Source organism: Podarcis raffonei, chromosome 1 (assembly GCF_027172205.1).
Source record: "Podarcis raffonei isolate rPodRaf1 chromosome 1, rPodRaf1.pri, whole genome shotgun sequence".
NCBI lineage: Eukaryota > Metazoa > Chordata > Lepidosauria > Squamata > Lacertidae > Podarcis > Podarcis raffonei.
The window spans coordinates 61,798,239-61,816,110 of record NC_070602.1 but is presented as its reverse complement, the minus strand read 5'-3'; positions in this window follow the sequence as shown (position 1 = coordinate 61,816,110).

Below are 17,872 nucleotides of genomic sequence, written 5' to 3'. Positions count from 1 at the left end.
ACTCTGTAGTACTCAAAATGTAACTGTATGAGATTAGCAAGAAACTTACTTCTGGAATAATTCTGTTTTAGTTTGTAGTGTGAGCTTGTGTGTGTGCAAGCCTAACAGCCAGCTGTTGATGGTTGGGGTCATGGCTTGGGACCAAGCACAGTCACCTCCTTGCCAGCAGAAATATGTGCTGCTAATGGCAGAGGGAAATGACCTCTGCTACGATGGAGGCCTGAGATCCATCCAAATGGATGGAAAACTACAATTGGCAATCCTGTTGCCAGCAACAGCCAACAGAAAGCCCCAAAATTCACACTGTTCACACTGAATGCACTTGCCTCTGTAGTTCACATTAATAATAGATAGTCCTGGGTTTTAGTAGAGAGAAGCTCTATAATAGCCCTGCCCTCCAGTATTTTCTTATCTTGCTTGCTCCTTTGTTGCATGTCAGTACAGGTTCTGGTTCTATAAATAACAGGAATTGGCCTAAACTGACCACTATTTCGATCCAGTATTGTCACTCCTTAGGCAGAACCCTGAAAAACTTTCACTTGCAATTGTTGCTTTCCTTAATAAAATACCTGGGCTCCAAAAGTTTCTTCCCCTAGAGTTTCAGCTCTTGGGATGTTCAAGGAAAATCATGCAATGTTGACCCCTGACTCTTCTGGAATTGCCCAGCAGCATCCCTTCTTACAAAAAGATAATATTTCCTTATTTCCCCTCCTCCCCAATATATTCTCTCTGCAAGGCTTTCTCATCATCCAGTTCTTTCCAACTTCATGTTATCACTTTGACATTCTTTGCAAAAAATAAATAAGCAATAGCTTAAGAACAGTTGAAGATAGCGCTAGAACTATTTTGGGGTGCACATTGTTGATGGTGCCACTGAGGCTACCTGAGCCTCAAGCAACAGTGAAGGATCCATAAGTACCCCCAAATTATTACCTGCTTCTTCAGAGGGAATGTAGCCCCATCAAGAGCAGGCCACCTTCCATCCATTCAGCCTAGGGAATCGCCCACTAACAGTGCTTCAGTCTTATCTGGATTGAGCTTCAATTTGTTGGCCCTCATCCAGTCCATTACCAAGGCAAGACAACAGTTCAGCACATTCACTGCCTCACCTACCGATGGAAAGGAGAAGTAGAGCTGTGTGTCACCAGCATATTCCTGGCAATATATTTCAAAGCTTTGGATAACCCCATTCAGTGGTTTCATGTAGATGTAAAACAACATAGGGGATACGGCCTTCAATTTGAACATGGACTTCTTTATAGTATTGATTTTATATGTTCATAAAAGTGCTGAGCATCTAGATTTTCCTGGCACAAAAGAGCTTCGAAGCTCTCCCTCTGCCTTGCTTTCCAAGCAGGACTTTCTCCTCTCACAGGGTCTAGGAAGCTCTTGTGAAGTTCCACAGGAACTTGGATGGCCCCACAAACATCTCACAAGAGCATCCTGTGGCTTCTGGAGCTGGCACACCAATATCAGAAGCCCCAGGATGTTTGCATGGGAGATAATTTCCAAGGCTTTGCGTGTACACATTTCTGCATATACGTGGAACCTGTGGAAGTGAACCCCATGTAAGACTGTATTATGAGCTAAATCCAGAAAAGATTTATGGACCCAGATTTTTCACTGTCACCTTCCATTATGGGGCAACATCTTGTACCCAATGCCATGTTAGCCCTGCTGCCAATGGAAAAGAATATAAATCCAAATGTTAAACAAAAAGGGTTGGTCTTCTTTCTTATGAGAGCCGTGAAACAACTAGTTTCTTTCATTTTTTTAAAAACCCTCCCACCACAGAAACTTGGATCTAATATGTGTGGAATACAACACTTGTGGAACACTTAACTCACTACTGGAAGGTGATAAGATGAGTAGTAAAGAAAGATGGAATTGACTCAGTATGGTTTCAATTTATATCATTTATTAACAATACTACAGTAATCTTACTTCCATCTCAGTCACAGCAGCCACTATGGAGAAATTACCTTAATGCTTTAGACTGACGTATACTCAGTAGATGTGAGCTGAATCTGTAATGTAAAAGATTTCCCAAGTTTGTTTTGATGCCATGTGGATGTTGGCGTACAAGGTTTAACTTACAGTATGTACATGTATTTGTCTTGGAAGACTACACTTCATGTTTGGTGATTGCTTTTAAGATTTTCAAAAAAGTTTGTAGGAAATAAAACAGAACACCTGGTGGAAGGGTGGGGTGGGGACAGAGTGATTGCAGTCAAGTGAACCGAAAGCCATAAGGATACCACAAAATTTACAAATTGTCACCTTTATTCAGATTACCAGTGTTTTAAAGACTACTTTTGTCCATTTTGATAATGTATTCATCTTAGAGCAGTACCGGACAAAACATTTCTTTCCTCTGACCATGTGATTTACTAATGCAACTCTTCTCTCCTTTAACAATTGGAAAACGATGTCCCACCTGACCCAAAGTGCATATATAAAGTTTGCAAGAATATGATATACTTATAAAGGTAAAAAGGTTAAAGACCCCTGGACAGTTAAGCCCAGTCAAAGGCGACTATGGAGTGCTGCACTCATCTCACTTCAGGCCGAGGGAGCCGGCGTTTGTCCACTGGCGGCTTTCCTATGTGTTTTTTTCTGTTTTATTAAATTTGCTTAGTAACATAACATTATTATATATATTCTATAAAACAAAGAATACAGAACAAAATTCATTCATACCACAATGCCTAACTACATAACATTAATATATATGGTTTCTGGGGGAAAAGCCTTACATTACAAAATCAGTTCAAAATACCGTCCAGTTTACTATTTTTCTTTTTCTTTTTCTTCCCCTCCCCTCCCCACTCCAGCCTTCCCCACCCCGGTCAGGCCTTTCTTCTTCATATCTTTATCCATGTACACAGTCTGTTCATTTGAACTTGTATGTTAGGGTTGGCTTCCCCTCTTTCTATCCAATTCCTGTAAAATGCCCATTTATTTGTGATTCTTTGGCATTTATTTTCCCATCTATCCTCTGCCACTATCTGTGCAAATATTTCTGATTGTACGTATTCAAAAACATAATCATTCCATTTTTCCGTATTCCATTTGGGCTTTTCTTTCCATCCCAAAGCAATAACTGCCATTCCAGCTAGAATCATTACTGTTTACTTTGTTATTTCCCAGTATTCCTGAAAATAACAAATCCCTATTAACTTCTATGTTTATTTGAAATAATCCAGAAATTACCTCTATAATCTTTTGCCAATATTCCTTCACCAGATTACATTCCCACCACATGTGCGGATATAGTCCTTTTTCCTGACCACAATGCCAGCATTTGGGACTAAACCCTTTCACTATATAGGCGGCTTTCCTATGTGGCCAGAATAACTAAGCTGCTTCTGGCACAATGGAACACCACCAGAGTGCATGGAAATGACATTTACCTTCCTGTCGCAGAGGTACCTATTTATCCACTTGCACTGGTGTGCTTTCGAACTGCTAGGTTGGCAGGAGTTGGGACAGAGCAACAGGAGTTCACTCCATCATGCAAATTCAAACCGCCGACCTTCCAATCGGCAAGCCCAAGAGGCTCAGTGGCTTAGACCACAACACCACCCGCTCCCTGCCATTACCTGTACCTTATCAAAGAGTACCTGCTCTGGAAAGGTATTTCAACTGCCAGAGGCATGATTATTAAATAAGACATAAAAGGGTAAGGGTGTGTGTAATATAGCTAAGAACTCTTCTTCTTTTCTTCTTGTTAACCAGGAAATGTGGCAAAGTAGCTGAATCCATGTCAGAGTCTGTCTAGGGAATTTCCTCCAAACATCACCATTTTCAGTTTTGAGAAGAAGAGAGCAAGCAATACCGCAAATCATTCCAAGCAATGCCCACATGACAGTTACCTTTCGCTTTGCTCGATTTTATGTATTTCTCCTAGGTTCATTTGTAATAAAACTCTCTTCTCCTTAGCTTTCAAACAGAGCACACAAAAGTAATTGCAGTTTGCTAAGAGCACAAAACTTTCAGGAAATATAATGGCTGTCAAATAATTGACAATCATTTTCTTCCTTTTCATTTTCCCCTTCTTGTGAAGCCTATAAAAATATAGACCTTTTTCTTCTTGTGAAAGATATTGCTATTTCCTTTTTTAACTTCTCACAAATGACCTTTTTTTAACATTTCAGGCCAAATAGCTGAAACATTACGTCCTTCCCTGAAGCTCCTCTTGCATGTTAAGATCAGCAGAGAAAGCCCTCTTAGTAGTTCCACTGCTCTCTGAAGTTCAGGGGCGGTGGCAGCCCACCAGAGGACATTCTTTGTGATAACTGCTAGGTTATGGAACTCCTTCCCCAAAGAGGTATGTCTGGCACCTTCATTATACAGCTTCTATACTATTATACAGTGGTATGCTGAAGATGAACTGCTTTGCTCTGGCCTTTGACATTGAGACACATGTTTTTGAGACCAGTCATATTCCTGAAAACATGATTTTTTAAAACTCTTTTTGATGTTGAAGTTCAGATTGTTGTAATCCACCCCAGAGCCTGCTGGAGAAAGGTGGGTGTGGTGATCACACACAGGGCCCCGGACGTTTGACGGTCTATTGACCCTGTGCCACCACTGCGATTGCTTTTTCCACTGCCACCACCCCGTTTTTCACGGGGGCACACGGAGACCAGACAGTTGTTAACATTAACAAATAATCAAGTTTATTTTAAAATGCAGAACAAGCTTATGGTTTCAGTTAATTTTTCTTGTCAGTTTCTGAAACTCTTAGTTCCTAACAACTCCAAACTGATTATTCCCAACTAACTATCTGACTCCACCTGACAATTCCTCTCACTCTCTCACAATACAACTCAACCAACCCACTGACTATTCCTCCCTTTTACTTCACCAACTCCCAAACCTCAACTGACTTTCAAAACCTCCCACTCTAACTTTTACTCCTCCCTTGCATTCCCACTGGCCAATCACATCACACTCATTTTAACCCTTTCCTTACAACTCACCTAGGAGGCAAACACCACAGTGGGTTACAGAAATATTAACAATAGTTCTGTACATCCTCTTTTATATCAAGCTTCAGTCTACACACATTCTGGGTCTCTCATGGTAACTTCTCACAACCCCCCCCAACAGAATTAATAATTCTGTTCAAAGATATATGCTCTGCCAGAGAGTGAGAGTCTAAATGGTCATTTCTTTCTTGACACGTGGCCACGTAGATGAACAAGAACAGGATTTCTCAATCTCTGAATTGGAAAATAGATATTTGTGATACTTCATTACACATTCTTCTGCTCACATGGGTATTATTCCTTGCTGAGGCAAAGTAACTGAAGGAGCAGTCTTGAACAACTGACATTTAAACTTATTCTCAAAGGGAAAATAGAAAGCCAATTTAAGAGGGTGGGTGCTGAATTCAAACTCGCCTCTTTCGTTCAGGGTGGGATTGGTTTGGACTTCACCCATATCAGAATAGCTCTGTTTGCCCATTGTCTCCCACACATCATTTGATTTCTTGAAAGGAAATTGGCCCTGAGCCTGATGCTCCCTTCTTGTCCATTGAACCCCTACAGCCAGCAATGTCCTTTTCCCTCTGTGGAAAGGCATCCATCAATTGTGGAGAGCCTTCTCTGCTCACGGAACTCAGACCTTCCTGGATTCTAAATCCTCCAAGTACTGGTCTATTTCTTGGTTGTTAGGTGGAATTACTGTTCCTCATACTAGTGTTCCCTGGAAGGTAAGGGCTGTCATCAACACCACAGACTGGCTGTAAACAGGCTCCTTGCTGTTGCAGGATCATTTGCCCCATCAAGAAAGAAGTATTATGATATTAAGGTTATTACACCCTGAGAACAAGATCCAGCTGGTGATGCTAAATTTAGTTTCACACTGTGACTTGTGGGAATTTCTTGCAGATGGCAGTCATCTCATCTGCATTGGCAAAGGTAAAAGCAATGTAATTTCATTACTTGCATTGAGCTTCATTCTGTGGCGTATGGTACAAAGCACTGACACTCTGAGAAGACATATTAAGCTGTTGGTTAGATATCATTCAGATAATGAAATGGCCTCAGCCCTTGCGCGTGAACAACATAAGAATCATTTGGGTTTGCTATTTGCCAGGTGCTGTACTTTTACATTCCGCAACATTTGTGGCACGCCACACTTTCTGAGGAACAAACACAAATGAGCACTTAGCCATAAAGCTATCACTTAGTCCGGCATCATTTATCTGTCTTTGATTTAGAAACTCTTTTAACTGCAGGTATAAAATATGTGCCTGCTTTCATTCGATGAGAAATGGCTTTAAAATGAGAGTAAATTCACTTGAGATCATTATTTTGATGTCGTCTATAGCTGCTTCCCTGAGAGTAATCCCCACTGAAGTCAATGGGACTTACAGCTTAGCAGTTCTCTATATGACTGCATATATGACTATATGACTACTTTATTAAGCACAACATACAACCAAAGATTAAAAAAAAAAAGAATAAAGGCAAAAGTGAGTAAACAATGTCATTTTATTATTTTTATTTTCTTTGATTAAAAAATCATGGTCTCAGTAAGTGCAATTTTTATCACCATCAAATGAAACCAATAATAGGCTCCATTAGGATCACTGTTACTGGTATAGTAAAAATCACACGAGGGGAAACACCTGAAAAGGCCTTGAATCTTTTGGCTCCCAGCATTGTCCAGTTCTTACTGTTGGCTGTTTGCAGTTTAGTAGCGCAGAGAGCTTGCTGGGGAGACCATGCATTAAAAAATAAAGGACTCAAAAATAACTTAAACTAGGTTTTAATAAGAAAAACAAAAACTCCTTTTACACTAAGTACATTAACAACCAAACCAGACCCAACCACCAACCCATCCCCCAGGGTAATGGGAGAGCTAGGTGCTGCTCCTTATATACTACACCCAAATGCTGACACACCTTAATCAAATACAACTCAGCAGCACCTGCTATGCTTCACAGCTGCAAAGCTGGGTCTCGTTATCTTGCTCTGGCCCTTGCTTTGGCCCCTTAAAGACATACACATCGGGTGCAACAATGATGAACCTTTACATTTAAATAAACCATTCAACATTTCCCCTGCGGTTCATCATTGTGGAACAAAAACATAAAGCATACTTTGTACATGTCTTTCATGTGTAACCTTTGGAAGTGCTTTAGTAAAAATGTCCGCAATTATTTTGTTCCACTGCATGAGATGCATCGCAGAAAATTTCAAAACCTTTGTCAATACATGTTGTAAACTGCAACCTATAATGTTTGGTGTGTTTAAGGTACATTACCACTCTCTTAAGAGCAGAGAAACATTGTGTAGTAGGCTTTTCCACAAATTTTGCCAGAAAGTGAAAAGCATAAGTTATATCTGGTCTTGAGATTCTTTGAATGAAATTTAGCTTGCCTATAGCAGAACGATACAAAGTTTTGTTAGGAAATGGCTTATCTTCACCTGTAAAGGTGAAACCACACACCATAGGCGTTTCCTTGCCATTTGCATTTTCTAAACATAGCATTTTAACAAGATCATCAATTTTTGCAGTTTGATGAACCAGAAAAGATCCATTTTTGCCTTTCTCAATTTGCATGGATAAGTAATTTTTAGCTATGCCTAACTCCACCACATCAAATTTCTTCTGTAACTGTGATACTACCAGTTCATATTCCTGTTTAGTTTTTGTAGAAATTAGCACGTCATCTACATACACACATATTTTTGTTACAGAGTTTGCCCTTTCCTTTATAAACACACAGTTGTCTGCCTTTCCTTGTGAAAAACCAATATCCAGCAATTCTTTTGCTAAAGTTTGGTGCCAATTCCTTCCACTTTGGTGCAGACCATAAAGGGATTTATTTAATTTGCATACCAAACCTTCAGCGGCGTCTATGCCTTCAGGAACACGCATAAAAATTTGTTCTTTTAAGTCTGCAAACAAATATGCAGTTTTTATATCTAGGTGATAAACAGAATGTCCACGTTGTGATGCATCTTTTAACAAAAGCTTAACTGTTTCATATTTTACGCTTGGTGAATAACACAAATCATAATCTTCACCTGGAATTTGTTGAAAACCCCTAGCAACTAATCTTGCTTTGTACCTTACAACTTCATTTTTGTCATTCATTTTAACTCTATAAACCCACTTTGAATCAATAAGTCTCATATCTGGGGTTTGTGGTACAAGAGACCAAGTGTTATGCTCTTTTAAAGAAGCTATCTCAGAGTTCATAGCTTTATACCAATTTGCAGCTTGTTGCTTGGGTAATTTCTGAACATCATTGTAGCTTTTTGGCTCAAAAACTGCCTTATTGGCATACACAGTATTAAAATGTTCATCTGCAAAACGTTGTGGCTTCTGTCTCTTTCTATCTGAACGTCTTAGTCCAGAAGGAGAGTCAGACTCCTCAGACTTAATGGGACTAAGTGAACCACTAGTTTCAGGTTGTAAATCATTGTCAGATTGAAGAGATGCCTGTAGGCTAAGCTCACGGTCAGAAAACTCAAGAAAATCTAACCTCCCCTCGGGCCCCTTTAACTTTAAATCATCAAACAAATCAGATTCAACAGACTTTTTGTCTTTTTCCATTAATTCAGAAGCACCATTTCTTGCTGCTGCTGCTGCTTCTTCCTCTTCTTCCTCAGTATTATCTATACCATCAGTATCTTGGAAGACAGCAACTCCATTCCAATTTACAGTTTGTATCATGCTTCTGGTAATATGAAATTTGCCAGTTGCTGGTATGTAAATTCTGTACGCCCCCTGCTGGTAGCCCATTAATTTTCCCTGGACACTACGTTCACCCAATTTCTGCTTAGCGGGATAATGCATAATTACATCTGAACCCCAAATGCGTAGGTATTTCAGATTAGGGCGTTTTTTAAACAGCTTCTCATAGGGGGTGACATCTAAACCAGAATGATAACTGCGATTTCTAACATAACAAAACGCATTAAGCGCTTCAGCCCAAAAGTCTTTGGGCAGATTAGCATCGTGCAGATACGTTTTAACCCCTGCCTGTAGGTCACGCTGCACAACTTCAACAAGCCCATTTTGCCAGGGACTTCGGGGGCAAGATAACTCATGAGTAGTCCCCTGCGCTTCCAGGAATTTCTCAAAATCCTCAGAAACAAATTCTCCACCCCGGTCAGAAAACAGGTTCTTAATAGGTTTGTTAAAGTGCGTTTTTACCCAGTTGCAAAAAACTTTGTACTTCTCAAATGCTTGGGACTTCTCAGCTATTGCATAAGTCCAACAATATCTACTATACTGGTCTATCAGAGTAAGCCAGTACTTAGAACCTCCTAATGATGGTGGGAGTGGCCCAACTAAATCACAATGTACACGCTCAAATGGCTCAGTTACTTTCCTATCTGAGCACCTACCCTTGCGTGCAACCTTAATCTTATTCTTGCAACACGATAGACATTGCATAAATAATTTACATGGTTTTAAGTTGAGGCCATTAACAATATTCTTTGTCTTAACTACATCAGCAAAATTCAGGTGTCCCAGAATTCTGTGTGCCTCATGGACACACCCGGAATGTGGCCTTACATTCCTCAACCCCTGGCTTGACTGTGCTGCTCTGCAATTTATAGGCGATTGGGAGTAGGTGCGAAAATACAGTCTATATAAACCATCAGATTCCTGGGCATACAATAGACGTTTGTTCCCATCAAAAAACTCACACATTGACTTTAAGAAACGCACAGTTATGCCTTGACGAGCAAAGCACCTTACTGACAATAAATTGTCCACTGACGGGCAGTAAATGCAGTTCGCTATTGTAATGTTTAAAGAGTCAAGTTTAACAGTACCCCTGCCAAGCGACTGCAAGACTTGTGAATTGGCTAAATGTACATTACCAATTTCCTCTTCGAAAGAAATAAACAAGCTTCGATCATTGCAAACGTGCTGAGATGCTCCTGAGTCCACAACAAAAGACTTCCACTTGGCACGTTTAAGTCTTTTACGATCTGTTGTCCTAGCATGGAAAACTCGCGGCTCGTTTCTGTCTCTACTATACGATGTCGGCTGCTGGGCTGACGACCGTGACTGACGAACAGAAACAGGCTTGGGAGTACTTTGCTTTCTTTTGGATCTGCAGTCCTTTGCAAAATGTCCTTGTTTATTGCAGAACCAACAACGCTTTGCAGCTTTAAATGCAGTTGTATCACCACAGGTTTGCATATGGCGTTCCTCATTACTTCTGGAAATAGGAGTGCTTATGGCACAAGCCTCCCTTCTATCCAACTCGCCCATTAATCTTGCTGTTACCCCTTCCACAGTTAATTGTGCTGGTGGAACAGCAGATATCTGGCTAGCTATACCATCAAAGTCCTCGTTAAGGGAACAAAGAATGATAAAAACATACTGAATATCAGGTATGTCCATGTCCCTTCGAATTAATTCGCCGCGTATTGCCTCCAGACGTCTCAAGTGTGCTGCCAAATCACCACCAGGCTGCAACTTCGTCTGGTACAACTGCTTGAAAAATGTCAATGCTGATGCTGACTCTTTTCTAACATGCACTGCTGCAAGACTGTCCCACATTTCTTTGGCAGTTTTCTTATTTCTTATATAGACTACTTGCTGGTCGCTGACTGCCAAATTAATTATCGCCCTGGCTTTTGCATCTCCTTTTGACCAAGCATTAGTCACAGGGTCAGGAGGGTCATCAGTTACATAGGTCCATACTTCTCTAGAGGTCAAAAGCGCCTCCACCCGAAAAGACCATAAACTATAGTTCTCATCTGTTAGCTGTGGGAAGACCAGAGCCTTCTCAGCTTCAGGAACCCGGTCAACCATTCTGGAACTCTGCCAGACCCACAGAATTACGCTAACAGGAGAAGGAGTTTCCAAACCTTTCTCAGAGTCCAAAAATATGCAGTCATCCACTCAGCAGCTGGGCCCATAACCAAAGATGTTGGCTGTTTGCAGTTTAGTAGCGCAGAGAGCTTGCTGGGGAGACCATGCATTAAAAAATAAAGGACTCAAAAATAACTTAAACTAGGTTTTAATAAGAAAAACAAAAACTCCTTTTACACTAAGTACATTAACAACCAAACCAGACCCAACCACCAACCCATCCCCCAGGGTAATGGGAGAGCTAGGTGCTGCTCCTTATATACTACACCCAAATGCTGACACACCTTAATCAAATACAACTCAGCAGCACCTGCTATGCTTCACAGCTGCAAAGCTGGGTCTCGTTATCTTGCTCTGGCCCTTGCTTTGGCCCCTTAAAGACATACACATCGGGTGCAACAATGATGAACCTTTACATTTAAATAAACCATTCAACACTTACTACTTAGCTGGAGAGCTGAGGTACAATGAGATAATTATGGAGGTAGTTGGCATTTGCCTGGGGAGACAACGGAGGAGTGTACCTTTGAAGGTGAAGTCAAACTGCTGTAAGGTTATGGCGTCTGCTGTGGCTGTAGAGACTGATATGGGAGAGACATGTTCTGAAGCAGCTGGGGCAGATGAAGGCACCCAGTTGGAAGTAGTATGCCTCTGAATACTAGTTGCTGGAATCGACAAGTGGTGAGGATGCAGCTGCTCTCATGTCCTTTTGCTTGCAGGCTTCTCAGGCATCTAGATAACTACTGTGAAAACAGAGTTCTGGACTCGGTGAGCCTTTGGCCTCACCCAGCAAGGTTCTTCTATGAGAGATCTGTACATCACTGGCTTCTTCAGATCTGCAGGTGCCAAGCTAGTTCCCCACCCCCAACCCATGCCTCCATTATTATATTCTATTTCACCCAATAGCATAAAACTAGTGGTTTGGGTGGGCAAGCAGTTTCCAAAATAATCACAGAACAGAATTTTTAAGTTTAGACAAAAATTGTATTTAAGGTCTTGGCAATAAAAAGGGGAGACTTTGAAAGCTATATTTAGCGATGTTTACATGTCCTATGACACACTACATTCACGCCTGATTGAATTATGCTGCTTGAAATAGTGATGGCATGAACTCCACAAATCAAGCTCCGGGTTTGGCTTGGAAAACTCGGCTGTTTGGAAAACAGCCGGTGTTCAGCTGATCCCAAATTAGGTCCATGAAGATGTTATTGGAACTGAAGCAAAGTCCAAGACCCTTGGTCCAAGCATCTATTCTCCATTTCTCTAATCCCTTTACTTTGTCTGCTGCTCTGGTGATGGCTGCAGTTGGAGGAACAGAGGTAGAAGCATCACTGTTGGTCACCCCTTAATTTACCTTGCTTACTGCTCTGCCACCAGTGGAATGGAGGAACAGAGGGGAACTCCTGTCTCTCCCTTCTTTATCCAATGCCTGTGAATCTGCTACAGCTGCATGCTAGGAGCAGAAGCCTTTTAACATGGGGGGAAACTGCATGGCATACAGCCATAAGAGTACACAGGCAGACTGAAAAGGGAAAGGGAATAGCTATGCTGCCTTGCACCATTGCAGGAGCAGCAAGAAAGTTAGGTGAATTGGGTAGAACATGGGGGGGGTGTTATTGAGTTGTTGTTCTTTTTATTTTGATTATGTGTTTTGTGTTTTTATACTGTGATTTTATCCTGTGAACCACCCTGAGACCAGTGGGTATAGGGCGGTATACAAATTTTAATAATAATAATAATAATAATAATAATAGATGGTATGAACTAGCCATTAGACCAGGGATAGCCAATATAATGTTCTTCAGATGTTGCTGGATTGCAGCTCCCATCATCCCTGACAAATGGTCACTCTGGCTGGGGCTGTTGGGAGTTATAGCCCAATAACATCTGGAGGGGAACATCTGGCTACTTCTGCAATTAGGCAAAGGGAAATGGAGTCCTGGCTGCATTTCCCCAGCCATCCTCAAAACAGGTAAATAAAGTCAACGTTCCAAGGGTTTCTTTCAAAGGACCAAGGCCCTGTATATCCAGGGGCCGAGGAAAATACATTGCTAAAAACCCTCTTCTGGTGTTCCAATCAGCAGATTCCACACACGTGCATGCTAACTCTAATGCTCCAGCTCCACTCTTGTCACCCTCATGGTAACTGTCAGAAGTGGGGATCTTGCTTCTACTCGTATTCACTCCTGGTGTGATGCAGAACCCCTAATTTTCAGAACTGCCTCTTTCTTATTGCGCCCAGTGCTTTTCTTCTAGAAAAAAAAAAGTGCCGTTTCTGTGTTTCCTTGAGTACCCCCAGAAAAAAGTGGTTGTGTCACATATAGCTTCAGACTTCTTTGTTTACATAAACAAGAATGACTTCAAACATTTCTATTCATCTCAAGAACATTTGAGAAGAGAACAAACCACAAAACATTTACCCTGCAAGATGGCCTAATTGGGAGCTTATACTAGTTATTTCCCTTGAATGCTGAAGCTAAATCTAGGTTTTCATTTTTTATTTTTTTTAAAAAAGGAGCCTATTAACATACGCTGCTCTTTATGTAAGTAAAGACTTTGTTTAACTTTCCAGGTTAGCCCCTTTCTTTGAGTTTCCCTCAAATGGTGGCTGATGACGTTTAAAGGGGTCAATTTTTCTTCCCCTGCCATTAAAATGGCAAAGTCACATTCAAGTGAATCAGCTTTGTATGAGCACAACTTCAGAAGGAAGAAATGGAAGTATGGTAATTTATTCAAGAAACTGATGGATTCTTGACACTTAAATGATCTAAGCTGCAAAGTGATTTAAATTGTCGCATTGAACTTGGAACCTTTTCTCCCTCCTTCAGAAAGAAGCTGGTGGGACAAATTTTCTCAAAAGGAAAACTTCCGCCATTCAACTTCAACTCACATCAAAGAATAAAAATAGTCACTTTGTTGGGGGAAGCACTTATCAGTCCTACCAAGAGATCCTTCCTAGAAATGAAGAATTTCTTTGATTGGCAAGGAGGAAGGGGTGGTGCGAAGCTGGAAAAGTTGGGTCTTGACCTAGCCAAAGTTAAACACTCTTAAGCACCATTTATTTCTGTAAGAGCATCTGCTTAATTGTTCCCCCAAGAGACACTGACTTTCCCCAAGGCAAAATTTACCCTGTAGCACATGTTATGAATAGCATCCTTATTGCTTGGGGGCATTTTCACAAGACCATTGTACTGCACAAGAATAAAAGAGAGAGAGAGGGAGGGGGGAGTCTTTTCTAGATCAAAACTTATGATGTCCTTCAGTTTTTACTTACATGAAGCAAATATAAATATGCCAGAATATGAAAGTCTGTGACAGGACATGAAACACTTAAGTAAATCAACAAATAAATATTCTAGGAACAGCAAAAATAGCCAAGACAAAGGTAAGGATATCTGTTTTCCAGTGTTGTCAGATGGTATTCTATGAGATCTTTAATTAAGATGTTAACAACATTTTATTCCAATGCACATAATGGGTGTTCACACATCACATTCGGTGAGTATAATCTGTGCACCTGTGAACACAATAACTGAACTTTATTCACATGTAACAGTGAATGAGGGTACAGGTAGTGGACATGATAGTTGAGTTAGAAGGCGGGGAAGTTACAGTGCACAGCAAAAATTTGAAAAAGAAAAAGAAAGAGTTGTGCTAGTGGAACTATTTTGTTGGATGCCACCATCTCACTTTCCTTGTGTTGAGTCTAGGACCCTAACTGCACTGTGCTTTTAAAATGGTATTATGCCACTTTAAAAAGTCCCCCAAATAATCCTGGGAACTGGAGTTTGTTATGGGTGCTGGAGTTCCAGGATTCCTTTGGGGAATGAATGACTGTTCAGAGTGGTATGATACCACTATAAATGTGTAGTGCAGTTGGGGCCTAGGTCTCACATTCCAGTTTTGTCATGTGAATCAGCCCTTTGACTAGGTAGTGTTTGGTTGGTATGATGGGGCCACCAAGTATATCACACCTATAGTCAAGAAACTTCCACTATGTTTCTGGACACAGTGCTGGTTCTAACCCTTGCAGTCCTAAATTATCTAGAGCCAGGAAAACCCACTGAATGATCCTGTATGAACCTGCATAGCAGATATCATCACCAGCAAAGTCCCATGCAGGGATTACGATGCTGGCTATCAGAGAGACAGTTTTTTTCTAAAGCTGAGCCCCAACTGTGGAAAATTACCACAAAGCAGGTTTACCTGATGTCTTTGTCTCCATCTTTTAGGCAACTGGATCCACTGATGTTACTAGAGACTCAGAGAGTCTTAGTGGTTAGAAGCCTCTCTTGAACAGGAATGACTTGGCCACTGTCCTCCATGCTCTGGCAAACCACCACAAGAGCCAACTCCTAGGGGCTGAGGTCACTCCCCCCCCAATAAAATATTTGAGCCCCCCACCAAGTTGATGGGCATTGCCATTCAAATGGTGGGTGGGTGTCATGTCATGTGGGCAAGGCTAACCTGCCCCTTCCCAATATTTTGTTCAAGTTAGCACCCCTGTAACCTCCAGATTGGATTACTTCAATACACTCTACATGAGGTTGTCCATGAAGATGATTTGGAAACTTCAATAGTTCCAAAATGTAGCAGCCAATTTACTGGCTGGGGTTCCATGTAGCACTCAGGTAACCACTGGTTGCTAGTTTGTTTCCAGGCTCAATTCAAGGGGTTCACATTAGTGCTTAAAACCCTAAAAGATTTAGGCCCCATATTTCTGAAAGGCTGTCTCCATCCTTACCAAACTTCTTAGGTGTTAAGATCAGCAGGGGGAACATCTTGGTAGTTCCTCCACCCTTCAGAAGTGCAAGGAATGGTGGCCTGGGAGAGGGCTTTCTCTGTAGCAGCCCCTGAATTGTAGAACATCCAACAGAGGTGCATCTAGGATATTTGATGCATAGCGTTGGCAGTATGCTAAAGATGTACTTCTTTGCCCAAGCTTCCCACACCCCACCCCACCCACAGCTGAGGCATTCTGTTCTGGCTGGACTGGTTTTAATTTTATAATTGCAAGTGTTTGATCTGTTGTTGTTTTTTAAAGAATAACTGTATACTATATTATTGTAACCTGCCCTGGGAAATTAGGGCAAAAAGTGGGCAAGACATCAAATGAAATCAGTTAGTCAGTCAATAAAATCAGGCTTTATATATATATTTTTTTAAAAAAGTTTTGATAGCATTAGGGCCAAAACAAATAAATGGTTGCTGGCCATCTATGTTTTTATTGCTGTTGTTTATGTAGAAAGGCACACAGTCCTTTTTTAAACTGCTTATATTTCATTGTATTGATGTGTTCATAATCTGCAGGCAAAGTCACCTAGAATACCAACCACTGCAGAGAGAGACCATGCAATTTAAAATAAAACTAAAAATGGATAAGTGTGTAGTACAACACCCCTTTAAAAGAAAGACTATGGAAGGTGAGGTGTGATCCAGGTACCATTTATTCTCTCTCCATATTTTAATCCAGGCATAGGCAAACTCGGTCCTCCAGATGTTCTGGGACTATAACTCCCATCACCCCTAGCTAACAGGACCAGGGATGATGGGTGTTGTAGTCCCAAAACGTCCGGAGGGCTGAGTTTGCCTATGCCTGTTTTAATCTGAAAGTCAAGCTGCTTCAATGATCCAAGCTATGCAATGATTAGAGTTCTGCTCTGCTTCCAGCTGCCTTAAGTCCATCGGTCTTTCTTGGGAGGAAACGCAGCAGAAAGAGAATGAAGCAAAGCCTTTTTCTTGGTACTTTGGGCAAAGGGGAGCTGTCAGCTCAATGCAACTGCCCACTTCCTGAGCCAATATTTAGAATATTGTTGTTGAAATGAAGCTGTCCTGGCACTTTCCTATTGGTTTTCAACTTTTATTCTTTTTAATCCTTATTTATTCTAATGAATTGGAAAGATTTTACCAGGCTCTTAAAAAAAAGAAGAAGAAAGGACTAGAGCCACCTAAGGGAAGCTTTAACAAGTATGGTAAAATTTCCAAAGAAGCAGAGCAGGATTTTCATGCATTGCTAGGTTGCTCTTGAATTCCACCCAAAGCAAAATCCAATTCAAGTTTGGAGGTTCTTAAAGTACAGGAGGAATTTCATGGGAAACTAAAGGATTGGATAATACTTTTAATACTTATAAAAGCACAGTGGAGTACCACATCTTGTGTTTCATAAGGATTTGCAAATGTGTCAGTTTCAGTTTCTCATTTTTCCAATCTAAAATTTCACCCCCTCCCAGTTTTCTGCATCCTCTGCATTTCCACATCTTTTTTTAAAAATAAAATAAAATAAAAATCCATCATGAAAATTCATCAGTGTTTTAGTGCAAATTTATCCTAATGTACTATACACATTTTTATATGCTATTTTGCCTAATAAACATATTTTTCTGCACAGCAAATTTCTCATACAAGGCATTTTTGTATGCTATTTTTGTATGCTATTTTCACAGATTGTCATTGACACTTTACCCCAGTGTATGGATTTTTGTATACATTACCATTATTGCAAATTTTGGAGAATTTTGGAGAAGTGCAGATTTCATAAGATGGCTGTGTTTCATTGTTCCAGAAGGTGCAGATTATACAATTCATCTTTAAATGCAAACAAATTCAAATTTTCTTCCCATCCCTAGTACTTCATAGATCAGATTTGTAAGTTGTTCTGTGAGTTTCCTTGTAAACCTATTTCCAAAATATTCAGTATTTTTTACTGCACCTCTAAAACAACATTGCTACCTTATTTCCAGAGAGAATAGTATGTCCCTCACTGTCGCATGAAAGACAAAAAAATTTCCCCACTGATCACTACAACTCCATCACAGAAAAATGGAACATTAAAAAAAAATATGCCTGCCATCCAATTATGAAATATATGGAACCTCAGCCAGAAAAAGGACATGTCTATTTTTGACTTATTTTATATTAGATTGCTGCATCCTGTTTACTTGTGCCTCTAGCTTTGAAACACCCCAGTGATTTAAATTAGGATAATAAACCTTGTGGACTGTGAGAGCATTTG